We start from the raw sequence: 14,022 nt of genomic DNA, 5'->3' as shown, positions 1-14,022 counted from the left end.
GCAACCTGTTATCTCACAATTCTATATCTAAACTCGAGTCAGACCCCTAATACAAGTTGTAGTGCTGCTAGTGTGTTACAACTTTGTTATACTGACCCAAGTCTAATTCACAACAAAACCTGTTCAAAAGCTCGGTCAAAGTCACTCAAAACAATCAAACCAGCACAAATACATTTCTGTGCCAAGTCTAGAAGACCGTCCGGAGCGTGCATCTTGGCAAGCCCGTTCCACCTAAAAGTTGAACTGATCTCGAGAAATGTCCATAATAGAAGTTTAAGTCCTAAGATCAAAGAAAAATTCCTTCAATAACACCCTTGCCTAATTCAAATCCTAAACCCCTCAAAAATTGCATCGAAACCGGCCAAAAGTTCCTAAAAATCAGCCACACTGCTGAAACGCCTAGGTCCGAGAGGAGCGCGTTCCCACCGACTTTAGAGCCTCGTAACTTCAAATCCATTTCATTTTTGAGCAAACTCTTTTTGTAAAATTTTGAGCTGGACATTAGGGCTACATGTTTTACTTTTGGAATTTCATGAGTTCTTTTGAAAAAATTTTGAGCAAAAGGCCCCCAAACCCGGCCCTTTTGGCCTGCCTCGAGGCACACCCCGCTCCAGAGCGCGCTCGGCACGACGTCGCGGCCAGAACGCGCCGCGCCATGAACGCCCGCCCACTGCATGGCTCTCGCCCACCGGCGACTCGCCGGCGGCCAATCCCGACCGTGACAAGAAAGAACGGCGTGCCCCGGCTGCCCAATCCATCACTGATCCTATTCCCCCCACCTGCGCTCGATCTCTCGCACCCAACCGACGCCCGCTCCTCTACAACCCCAGCGTGCCACGCCACCGCCATAGACCGGCCAGCTTCGCCTCCACCAATGTGCTGCACGACCACGACGTCTCAACGCCCAACTTTGCCAACCAATGCCCGCGGCAAAGCCGCTACTCCGCGCCCCAAATCGCTCGCGCCCAATGAGCCGAAGATCCTATCCTGGGAGCTTGCGCCCGTCACCAATGGCGTCCGCCCCAATCCCCACGCACCACCCGCACCACCAGCTCCCCTCCGCTCTTATCCACCCGCACCCCATCCCCGCCTTGCTCCACCGCTCCCTCCCTGCGGCTATTTAAGCCCAATGCGCTGCCGCTCACCCTTCCTCCCCTCTCACCAAGCTCCACCGCCCCTGTTTCTAAGCGCCACTGAGCCATCCTGCTATGGAGCCCCCGTCTCCACCGCTCCCCGTGCCTCGCCACCTCCACCACTAGCTCCGCCACCACCACGCGCTCCTACCCGAGCAACTTGTTCCCCTCCCGAAGCCCCACCGCCATAGGAACTCCGCCGGGACTCCTCCGTCGAGCCGCTCCCCGTCCCCAAGCCGTTCCACCTCCGCCGAGCTCCCTCCGATGCCCCAACCGCCGCCAATCGCTTTCCGGTGAGCTCCCTCGCCTATTCTTGCCCTCGATTAACCCTAGGACTCGCTGGAATCGAGTCGAGCTCGCCGTCGGCCGCCGTAAGGGCCTCCCTGCGTCTCCTACCTTTTTCCAGGAGCCTTAGCATAAAAACCAGGGACCCCTATGCAATTAAACCATAGACGTAAGGGTTAGGTTGTAAGTTTGTTACGGTTAATTGTTTTAAATTGGTAGAAAATAGAATAAACTTTGTAAATGCACCATAAATCGTAGAAAAATTAGAAAAATGCCAAATAAAATTTCTTGGACTCAGTGAACTGTCTCGCTTCACATAAAAATAAGTTTGCACCTGTCACTATTGAAATGTTGCGGATATGTTTTATTTCTTTATAGCTCATTTAAATCATGACAACTCAAGGAAAAGTGATAAAAGGTAAATCCAACTCTCAGGTGTATGTTTCAGAGAGTAGGAACTTAGAAAAATGGTTAGGAGTCTAGCATAGACTTTTAAGTCACTGTTAGCTTGCGTAGTAGCTAACCTCCTGTGCATACGCCAGAATCTCCTGTCAGCTTGCGCCAGAATCTCCTTTGCAGCTTGCGCCAAAATTTTCTATGCCAGTAGCCTCCCAACTACGTCTCATGACATTGATGTCAACACCTATGCCGGCGCTAGGAGTCATCTCGGAGAACTTAACTCGAATCTTCTATGGAAGGCCCAGTTTATTCCTGCTATACAAGGAGCTCAACTCATGAAAATCCTAGATGAATCTACCCCTGCGCCATCCAAGCCTCTGGAGGTGGTCACGGTGGACGGCAAGAAGGAGATCATCCACAACGTTGAGTACAACTCCTGAATCACGAAAGATCAGCAAGTGCTAAGCTACCTGCTAAATTCTCTCACCAAGGATGCATAGCACCGGTGGCGATGACAACTACAGCAGTAGAATCATGGGGCACGCTTGAGAGGATGTTCTCAACGCACTCCAAAGTGCGGATTGCAAATCTGCGCATTCTACTTTCCATGACCAAGAAGGGTAACATGTCCTCCTGTGCTTACTTCACCAAGATGTGCTTGTTTAAAGATGAACTAGCTACGGTTGGGAAGACTATAGATGATGACGAGATGATTCACTTTATTCTCAATGGTCTTGATTTCGACTATAATCCTTTTGTGACATCTATGCTTGGTCACGTTGGCTTCCTTTCTTTGAGCAATCTATATTCTTAATTGCTTACATATGATCAACGCATGGAGATGATCCAAGATGGAGGACAATTTCAGTCATCAGCTAATATGATTGGTAGAGGACGCGGCAACTATGGTGGTCGGATAATTTCAATTATCAGCTAATATGATTGGTAGAGGACGCGGCAACTATGGTGGTCGTAGTCGTAACAGCAACAACAATCGTGGTTGTGGTCGCAACAATAATGGTCGTGGTGGATCTAGTCATGGAAACAGTAGCTCCGACCCTAGCAACTTTAGTGCGCCCAAACAAGGTGGTCGCATTAACAAGATCGTCTGCCAGATTTGCAAGACGGTTGGGCATGAAGCAAATCGCCGCTGGTATAGATATGATGAAGATGACGATCAACCAAGTCAGAAAATAGCAGGGGCAACCACGGCCAGCTATGGGTATGATTCAAATTGGTATGTTGATAGTGGTTCTTCAGATCATGTGACAAGTGAACTTGAGAAGATGACAATTCATGACAAGTACAATGGATGTGATCAAGTGCATGTGGCCAATGGTATAGGTATGAAAATTAGTAACATTGGTCATACAACTTTACATACCCCTAGCAAAAATATTATTCTGAAAAATATCCTTCATGTTCTTAGTGCTAGCAAGAATCTAGTTTCCGTTCATAAACTAGCCCAAGATAATGATGCTTTCATAGAATTTCATCCAAACTTCTTTTGTATCAAGGATCAAGAAACGAAGAGAGCCATCCATCAAGGTAGATCCCAAGGAGGTCTCTGTCCATTAGGATCTAATCTAGCGCCAAGAGAGTCCAACAAACAAGCTTTTGTCGTCCATAAGCCCTCTACTACACGTTGGCATAGTAGACTTGGGCATGCTGCTTTTCCTATCATAGAAAAAGTTCTTAGTTCAGATAAACTTCCATGTTTTAGAGATCAAAATTTAGAAACTATTTGTAATTCTTGTCAGATGGCCAAGAGCTATCAACTTCCATATTCTATATCAAATAGTTCATCTGAGTCTCCCCTTGATTTGATTTTTTCAATGTGTGGGGGCCGGCGCCTCCCTCCATTGGTCGGCGTAGCTACTATGTTAGCTTCATTGATGACTTTAGTAAATATACTTGGATCTACCTACTCAAGAAAAAATCTGATGCCTTTCAAGTCTTTCAAAATTTCCAGCAACTTGTAGAAAGGAAATTCAATTGCAAGATTAAATCTATGCAATCAGATTAGGGAGGAGAATATGAAAAGTTAAACTCCTTTTTCCAACGCATAGGAATTTCTCACCGTGTCTCCTGCCCCCATGCTCATCAACAAAATGGCGTGGCCGAATGAAAACACCGTCATATAGTTGAGGTAGGGCTCTCCCTTCTTGCCAATGCTTCCATGCCTCTCAAATATTGGGATCATGCTTTTCTAACTACCACCTATCTCATCAATCTCCTTCCAAGCAAAGTCATTGGCTATGATGTCCCTGTCACTTGCCTCCTTCATCAAACTCCTGATTATAAGTCTCTTCAAGTCTTTGGTTGCGCTTGCTGGTCCAATTTGTGCCCATACAATTCACGCAAACTTGTTTTTCATTCCACTCGGTGTGCCTTTTTAGGCTATAGCGCCGTGCACAAAGGCTTCAAGTGTCTTGATATCTCATCACGACGTATCTACATATCTCACGATGTTGTCTTTGATGAGGAGTTCTTTCCGTTTTCCCAACTCCATCCCAATGCCGGCACCCAGTTGCGCCAAGAAATCCTCCTTTTGCCTTCACATTTGCTCAATCATGGGGGTGTAAATTGTTTGACTAATGCTACTAATACTCCTGGTGAGGTTGTTGATGTTGTGCAGGAATTTGCTCCAGAAAATTCGGCATCTCGGAGTGACACGAACGGCATTGGTGCCTCTGATAATAAATCCAATGCTGATCAAATCAAGGCCGCAGACGGTCCTAGCGGCGTTCCCGAGCTGGACTCGCCTGCGCCTGCTGCCGGCCCGAGTGCACACTCATGGGCGGATCCACCTGTGCCTGCTACTGGCCCGTCCGTGCCCACCTCTGCTAATCAGCGTGCGCCACGTGGGGGGACAGACGCACAGTCTCCCGCGACTCCAGCACGTGCTCTCGCCCCGTCACCGACAGACGCGCATAGCCCACTCGATCGGACCGCACCGAGCCAGCCTGCCTTGCCTGGGTGCGTGCCTGCCGGCAGATCTTCTACGCCATCTTTGGGACCCAGTGTGCCGCTGCAGCTGCCAGAAGCTGATTCTCCACCGCGTCGTACTCATCTTCAACATGGCATTGTTTGGCCCAAGAAATTTTCGGATGGGACTATTTGTTATGGGAACTTTTGTGCTACTGGAGAGCCTGAAAATTTGGAAGAAGCTCTAAATCATTCAAGGTGGAAACAAGACATGCAAGAGGAATTCACGGTGCTGCTCAAAAATAACACTTGGCATCTAGTTGAGCCGCCCAAGAGTGGCTGCAATCTAATCAACTACAAATGGGTGTTCAAGGTTAAAAACAAGACGGATGGAACTGTTGATAGATACAATGTGAGATTGGTTGCAAAAGGTTTTTATCAAAGATATGGGATTAATTATGAGGACACATTTAGTCCAGTTGTCAAGATTGCTACAGTGAGGCTTGTCTTGTCATTAGCAATTTCTAAAGATGGGTGCTTAAGATAGTTGGATGTTCAGAATGCGTTTCTACATGGTGTTCTGTAAGAGGAGGTATAAATGAAATAGCCACCTGGGTTTGAAAAACATGGTGCATCACATTTGGTATGTAAGCTCGACAAAGCAATTTATGGTTTGAAGCAAGCCCCACATGCCTGGTATGCACGGCTAAATTCAAAGCTTGTTGAAATTGGGTTTTTGACCTCAAAGTCAGACATTTCTCTATTTATTTATCAACAATCAGGAGTGGCGATTTATATGCTCATATATGTTGATGATATTATTGTCACTAGCAATTCTAGTGAAGCTGTTTCGGCCCTATTATTGAACTTGAGGAAAGAATTTGCTCTAAAGGATCTTGGTGACTTGAATTACTTCTTGGAAATTGAAGTTCAAAGAAACAAAGAGGGATTGTTGTTATCACAAGAGAAGTATGCACGTGAGATTCTAACACGTGTTGGTATGTCTAAATGTAAAGGCGCATCAACGCCATTATCAAGCACAGAAAAGCTCTCAAGTTTTAAAGGAGAACCATTGTGATCAGAAGACAATACACATTGTAGAAATGTAGTTGGAGCACTTCAGTATCTTACCCTCACACGGCCTGATCTAGCATTTTCAGTTAATAAGGTATGCCAATTTTTGCATGCGCCTACATCTGTTCATTGGACTGTTGTTAAAAGAATTCTTCGCTATGTTCAATTTACCTTGAATGTTGGGTTGCATTTGAGAAGGTCTAGTTCAATGACATTGAGTGCATTTTTTGATGCTGATTGGGCTGGTAGTGTTGATGATAGAAAATCTACTGGAGGGTTTGCAATATCTTTGATCCTAATCTTGTATCTTGGAGTGCTTGAAAGCAAGCTACAGTTTCAAGATCTATTACTGAAGTAGAATATAAATCTATGGTAAATGCTACTGCAGAATTGATTTGGTTAGAATCTTTGTTGCTCGAACTTGGAGTTAGGTTGACATGACCACCTATTTTATGGTGTGATAACTTGGGAGCCACATATCTTTTAGCAAATCAAGTTTTTCATGCTCGTGCAAAAACACATAGAGATTGATTTTCACTTTGTAAGAGAGGGTTGCCAAGAAGCAATTACAAGTCAGATTAGTGTCCACTCATGATCAAGTTGCAGATGGCTTTACTAAAGCTTTGACAGCCGGCAAATTAGAAGACTTCAAATACAATCTAAATCTCAAGAAGAAGAGAAGTTTAGATTGAGGGAGGATGTTAGACTCGTGTACGTGCGTGTCAATTGTGGTCTTAGAGATAGACTCGGATTGCTTAGAGATACTGTTTAGAGATTGTAATTCAAATTATAAAGCAAACCGAGTCCTAGGCGATCACAATTGTATTCATGTAAAATTCTTGGTGATTTTCACCATATATAAATGTGTAACCACGTTTCCTCCTTTTTCTTTCAGGGCGTACTAGCGGCAAACGTTGATGGTAGCGGGTGTAGCCGGCGCGGTGGTGGTGGCGCCAGCAGCGGCTGCTAGGTTTCGTGATGAGAAACGAAGCTACGGGTCTTGCGGGTTCTTTGCGGGTTTGTTCCCTCGTCCGCAAACTTTGTCTTGCTGAACAACGTTGGCCACAAAAATCTCACAAAAATCTTGCAGCTGGGCCGCATGAGCCTAAAATGGCAATTTTGTGGGGGCGGGTTTGCGGGCTCGTATAAGAACCCGCCCCACCTGCATTCCTAGGTAGCATGAACCTAAGTGAAAAAAATGAAGCCTATCAACCAGATTTTATAGCTAAGAAAAGCAAAAGGCGCCATAGCATCTGACACTCATTAAAAGCTAAATAAATAAAAGCACCCACTTGCGGGTCAAGTATGCTCACACAATTCAAGCACAATATGAGGCAAGGAGTACTAGGGATACTAATAAAGCTTGAGGCTCATAAACTAATTATGTTCGGCTCATAAACTATTTGTGTTGGGCTCATCTTACACTTGTTTTGAGATTGGCTTGAATTGTAAAGGAACCGAGCTCAAGCTTGATTAAAACTCGTGATCCTAGTGAGCTCGAGATCAAAAGGTTAGGGTAACCTTTGTGCATTACTACCAGCTATGACTACATGAGGTGCATACACAAGTATTCTAATTTTCTTGCCCAATTATATTGTCTAGATCTCCAAAGTCTACAAACAATAGCTCAGGACTATTGTATAGACTTTGATTAACTAAGTTTATGACTGATAAAGAATGATAAGACTCGTGAACTAGTCGTGTTTGTCTCGCTATAAACTCGATTTGAGATCGACTCGAACTACAAATGAGTCAAGCTCGAGCCTAGTTACAGGATCAGGTAATTTTGAGTCTAGGATTGAGGTCGGCTCGACGCCCTAGCAACAAGCTCAAGCTTGAGGCGATTAGCTCACTCGAGCTCGTCTCCTTTATAGCCCTAAGGAGTACACCACACGACAGTGGTGCAAAACACAAAAATCATTCTTATCCTTTTTTCCCCGTCAGCTAGTTCTCTGGCTTGTGCATGAACATGGAAACAACAAGTTCTTTCTGACTTTCTATAAATGAGCTGAACGAGTGACACTAACATTTCAATTTAATGCTTAAGCTTGCACTCTTGCATTTGCTATAGAAAATTAACAAACTAGTTTGCAAAAAAGAAACACAAATACACTAAACATTGAACAAAAACATTGAACAATGAGAAAAGGACAGACTTAAAATGAAGATGGTGAATGGAGGAATAAAGTTACCCATTTCATAAACCACCGAACAAAGAATGAACACACGAAAAGCTGCTACAACATACGTAAACACTATTATAGATCTAGCTTTGCCCTCAGCAATGAATCGCCACGGGAATGTAGTGAGGAATGGGAAAAAATAGAAATGATCATTTAAAAAGATAACACAGACAGATTTTTTTTTTTGAGTTACAAGCGCTGCCTAAGTTAGGCCAGCACTAGTAGGATTGATACAAACGCCCTCCGGCGGACTCAGCAACCATACATGTCTGCCTATGTCTGCATATAGTGAGCTTCTCGCCAGCCCATGCCCCTCGATGCTTGACCCTCCTCCCTTCGTGGACAAACTTAACAGCTTGAAAGCTAGTCGATCTTGCCTTGATTTCCCGGATGATATGGCCATAAGGTCCCATTGCTTCTTCTTCTTCAACACTCCTGACAACGTTTGCACAGTCATTTGCCATCCGAATCCTACGTAGAAGAAGATCACTAGCAAGGGCCAACCCTTCCCTGCAAGCCACAGCCTCCATCATTTCTGGCTCCGTTGTCCCCTCCATGACCACAGCCGAAGCTCCTAGGAAAGCTCCCGGTTATGTCGCGTGCCACTGCTGCCACTGAACCTCGGCTCGAGTTTTTTGATATGGCTGCATCGACATTGATCTTCACAAATCCTGTTGGAGGAGGAATCCATTTAGATACATTCCTCTTCTCGCTCACCTTTTTCTCCAACGTACCTTTGACCACCTCTAGGTCAGCAATAAATCTCTCCATGAAGCAGTGGGTGGATACCGGGCTCTGAAAAATGTTTCATGAATCGCTTTTCGTTTGGCAAACCATATAGCCCACAATGTGACCACCACTTGTGTCATGTCATGCTACGGTAGTGTTGCCGATATAGCCGCCAGCCAGCTTCTTGCATCAGGTTCCTGGACCTTGCACATACGCTCTACTATGTCCTCCTTCTCCAGGGGCCCAAACACACTTGGCCATATTGCACTCAAGAAGTGCATGTTTCCAGGAGTCCATTGCCTCGCAGATAGCACACTAGGCTGCGTCGCCATGTTCCTATGGTGAAGGACATCCCCAGAAGGTAGAGAGTGATGGGCTAGCCTCCAAACGAACACCCGCACCTTGGACGGGACCTTGATATTCCATAGAGCAGCCCAATCTTTCTCATCAGCTCTGCTGTTTGATTTGCTCGGCCTGTCCTCCAGCCAAGCCGTAGTGCGGTCTCTATTATTGACCAGCATCCTATAGGCTGATCTTACCGAAAAAACTCCCCTCCGTTCGTAGTGCCATGCCCAAAAGTCCTCTTGGCTCCTGATGCACAAAGGAATATTGCCAATAATCTCAGTGTCCATCGGAGTAAAACAATTCTGGAGTTTCTGGTGGTCCCATGTCGCCGTCGTAGTATCAATGAGCTCGCTCACCATCTGAGGCGGGTTCGCGCCCGTACATGCCACCGGCTTGAGCAATCTATCTCTCGGTAACCAGTTCGTACTCCATATATGAGTGGTCTCTCCTGTACCAATTCGCCTGATGAGGCCTTGCTTTAACACCTCTTTCCCTTCCACAATCGCTCTCCAAATTCGTGAAGGTGTAGTGCTGACCTCAGCTTCCAAAAACTCCCTATCTGGAAAGTAAACAGCTTTGAGCACTTTTGCACTCAACGAAGTGGGATCCTGCAGGACGCGCCACGCCTGACGGGCAAGTAATGCGAGATTGAATAGTTCAATGTCCCTAAATCCCATCCCTCCCCAGCTCTTCGGCTTGGTCATTTCCTCCCATGCCACCAAGCAGGTTTTCCGTTTTCCTTCTTTGCTGCCCCACCAGAAGCTGCGAAGAAGCCCGTTTATGTGTTTGCATAACCCTCTAGGTAATTTGAAGCATGACATCGAATATGTTGGAATTGCTTGAGCCACGGCTTTGATCAGCACTTCCTTACCGCCTGCAGATAAGGTTTGCTCCATCCAGCCCTGTAACCTTTTCCAAACCCGATCCTTTAAGAATTTAAAAGCCCCATTAACTGATGGTCCGACATCTGATGGCATTCCCAGATACTTCTCACTTAGGGACTCATTATGGACGTGAAGTAAATTCATAATCTCTTCACAGATATTCTGGTTGCATCCTTTTGCAAAATGAATTGAGGATTTATCCATATATACCTGCTAGCCCGAAGCCTGGCAGTAGACTTGTAGTACGTCATAGACCTCCTGAGCATTCTCCCTATTGGTCTTGAAAAACAGCAGGCTGTTATCTGCAAAGAGCAGGTGACTAACCATCGGAACCGATGTTGCCACCTTAATTCCCTTGAGGTTTGATGACTGATTTCTTGACTTCAAAAGGCACGAAAGGCCCTCTGCTGCTAACAAGAAAAGATAGGGGGAAATAGGATCACTTTGATTATACCCCTGGAAGAGGTGAATTTCTCCAGCAGCTCGCCATTTAGCGAAACTGAGAAGGACACCGTCGTCACCAATCGCATGATCATCTCAACCCATAGATGGTGGAAACCCAGTCGGATCATAATTGCCTTTAAATAATCCCACTCGACACGATCATATGCCTTCACTACGGGAAAGCTATAAATTGCCGAGTGCCCCAGGCACTCGGCGAAACCCTAAAAACACTCGGCAACGTGTTTGCCGAGTGTAACACTCGGCGAAGAGCACACGGCAAAATTTCACTCGGCAAAGCTAATTTTCCCGAGTGTCTTTGGTCGGGCACTCGGCAAAGAGTGTGCCGAGTGGAAAAAAACACACGGCAAACAATTTTTTCAGAAAAAATAAAAAAAAACATACCCTGGCCACCGGGCGCAGCTCCAGCTGGTCGCCGCCGCCGCCGCTGCCGCCATCTCAACCATTGCGACGCCACCGCCATCCGCGGCAGCTCGAAGCCGCCGCCACGCCCGGTCCACCAGCTCCGGCTGCTCGAAGCCGCCGCCACGCCCGGTCCACCAGCTCTGGCTGCTCCGCTGCCGCCACGCTCGGTCCACCAGCTGCTCGAAGCCGCCGCCACGCCCGGTCCACCAGCTCCGGCTGCTCCGCCGCCGCCACCACCTCCTGCTCCGCCCGCCTTGGAGTGCGCCGCCGCTGCTCCATCCCGCCGCCGCCCAAGCTTCCTCCCGCCGGCCCCCCTCCCCGTCGGGCCCCCTCCCCACCGCCGCCTGAGCTGCCTGGAGAGAAAGGGGAGGGAGCGGCGGATTCGGGGGGAGGTGGCGGTGCCGGATCCAGGGGGAGGTCGCGGCGCCGGCAGATCTGGAAGGGGGGGAGGTGGCGGCGCCGGATCCAGAGGGGGTGGCGGTGCCGGCGGATCTGGCTTGGAGGGGCGACGCGGCGGCGACCTGGCCCAGAGAAGGGGCGGCGCGGCGGTGGCCAGATCTGGCCCAGAGGAGGGGCGGCGTCTGGATGAGGGAGAGGGGAATGGGAGGGGGCGGTGGAAACGAGGGAGGGGGAGTGAGGAGGGAAGGGGAGGGGCCGGCCGTCGGCGGGGAAGAAGAAGGGGAGGGGGGAGGGGAGGGGCTGGCGGCGAAGGGAGGGGCCGGGGGTGCGGAGGAGGGGATAAGGTCGGGTGGCAGGAGGCACGGCGGGGGGGGCGGGGGGGTCTGGTGCGGGAGGCGGACGCTGGGGGACATTTTAGGCGGCGGGTGGGATTTTAGGCGGGGTTTTTTTGCTTTGCCGAGTGTCTGGACCGCAGCACTCGGCAAAGAACTATTTTGCCGAGTGCCCAACGGGGAGCACTCGGCAAAGTTTTATTTTTCCTATTTCCTTCTTTTCTACAATGTTTTCTTCTACATTTGTTTTGATAAACTCAACAATACCTCATCAAATTCACTCAACAATATGTATTTGATTATTCTACTCGTATTATTTCATTATTTTATGCAGTTATAGCTCCAATTCAATTTATATCAATTAAAATTCTATAATTACACTTAATACATTAAAATTATCAAACGGTTCCAAAAAATTACCAAAATTTCACATGAAACAATATACGTTCTCTATTGCCTATATAAAATGTTTTGTAGTCAAATCTAAATTCGATCATCACTTTGACTCCAAATCTTATTGAATCCTTCTCAACGATACGATTCTTCTTCTGAGATGCTTCGGATTGTAAACATTGTATGCGATAAAATGTGCGAAACTTTCTTAATTTTTTACCACAACCTCCACATATGATACCATCATATCATGACAAATCTCATAATTTTCCGACTTCGTTTGCCTTTTTTAGAATTTAAAAATCAATCGATCACATGCTTGTGGTTATGTTTCCTGAACAAGATGTTTGAAATTTCTTTTCATTTCATGGGCAAGGCCTCAAACTGGGATAAATAATATAAATATCATTTTTCTACTCATTTTATTCTATAATTTGAATCACTTGCAGTTCAAATTTGACTTATACCAAAAATTTTCTTGAAATACAATTAATTAAATAAATATAGCAAATAAATTCAAAAATATACCAAATTTTAACATGGAGTACCACATGTTGTATGTGGGGAGTAGAAAAAATTTCAAGGTGAAAAGAGGGAAATTTTTTTTTTTTTTTGCCGAGTGTCAAAAGAAACACTCGGCAAACTCCCCTCTTTGCCGAGTGTTTTTTTTGACACTCGGCAAACCCCCTTGTTTGCCGAGTGTTTTTTTTGACACTCGGCAAAGAAGGGGGTTTGCCGAGTGTTTTTTATTTGACACTTGGCAAAGCTCCGATTTGCCGAGTGTTTTTTTTTTGCCGAGTGTTTTTGGCTTGACACTCGACAAAGAGCTCGTTTGCCGAGTGCTCGAAAAAAAACACTCGGCAAAAAAAATACAGTCGGCAATTTTGAGGTTTCCCGTAGTGCTTCTTCATATCTAGCTTTAGGGCACAACATCTCATATCCTAAGCTCGCTTACGCTTTATGAAATGCAAGCACTCATAAGCTGTAATAATGTTGTCTGTTATCAGGCATCCCAGGACAAAAGCAGACTGTTCCTCCGATACAATCTTTGGCAAAATAGCTTTGAGCTGATTAGCGGCTACTTTGGAGGCAATCTTGTAGATAACATTGCACATGCTAATTGGCCTGTACTGACCCAATTCCTCTGCACCAGCAACCTTTGGAATTAATACGATGATAGTATCGTTGACAGAAGTCAGATCATCCTGCCCTCTTAAAATCCTCAATACCGTTGAGGTCACCTCCTCCCCACGTAAGTCCCAATGGTGTTGGAAAAAATGAGCCAGGAAACCATCGGGTCATGGGGCTTTTGTTGGGAACATTTGGAACAATGCATCCTTCACTTCTTTTACCTCAAAAGGGGCTAGCTGGCAGTTCATTGCTTTTGTAACCTTGGTTGGAACTGTATCCTGCACTGCTGCCATATTTTCCGTCCCTTCCGATCTATACAGATTCTTATAGAAGGTCGTAGCTAGGCTGCCTATCTCCTTGCTATCTTCTGTTACTTGCCCATCAGGTTTTCTCAGCCTAGAAATTCTGTTCTTCTTCCTTCGCTGGCTAGCACGCAGGTGAAAGAAGCTGGTATTTTTGTCACCCGCAGATAGCCATCGAATTCTAGATCGTTGCTGCCACGTGATCTCCTCACAATGACTGAGCTCGACAATTCTATCTGTGATTTTGATCTCAGCATGTGACGGCCCACTTCTCATTGGATCCGCTTGCATCCTCTCCAGCTCCTCCTTCAGCTTTCGTAGCTCTAACCGGACATGGCCAAAGGTGTGTTTCCCCCATCCGACTAGACCATTTGTTACCGCTGCAAGCTTGCTCTGCAGCCCCTGCAGCGTCCCGGCCTTCCCCTCCCTCAACCATGAATGAATCATTGTCGGGGGAGAAATCCTCATGTGTTTCCCACATCAGTTCGTATTTGAACGCTCCTCTCGCTCGCTGCCATCCTTTCGACACATGTTTCCACCGAAAGAGAATCGGCCCGTAGTCCGACGCGGCGGCTGTGTGGTGGCTCACTATGGCAAGAGAAAAGAGTGTGCTCCAATCCGCTGTTGCTAGCGCACGA

The 14,022-nt window shown here is 46.7% G+C and overlaps 1 non-coding gene across 1 annotated transcript; it reads left to right on the top strand.

The window, feature by feature from the left end:
• The first annotated feature begins 2,508 nt into the window (after window positions 1-2,508).
• On the top strand, window positions 2,509-2,647 carry LOC117862308 (small nucleolar RNA Z247). The gene has a single exon (XR_004641959.1). It is a non-coding gene; the product is annotated as a small nucleolar RNA Z247 (small nucleolar RNA).
• Window positions 2,648-14,022: the final 11,375 nt, after the last annotated feature.

The sequence above is a fragment of the Setaria viridis genome, chromosome 6 (assembly GCF_005286985.2).
Source record: "Setaria viridis chromosome 6, Setaria_viridis_v4.0, whole genome shotgun sequence".
NCBI classification, from domain to species: Eukaryota; Viridiplantae; Streptophyta; class Magnoliopsida; order Poales; family Poaceae; genus Setaria; species Setaria viridis.
Note: the sequence above shows the minus strand (reverse complement) of the source record. Positions and strands in the feature narration are given on the sequence as shown.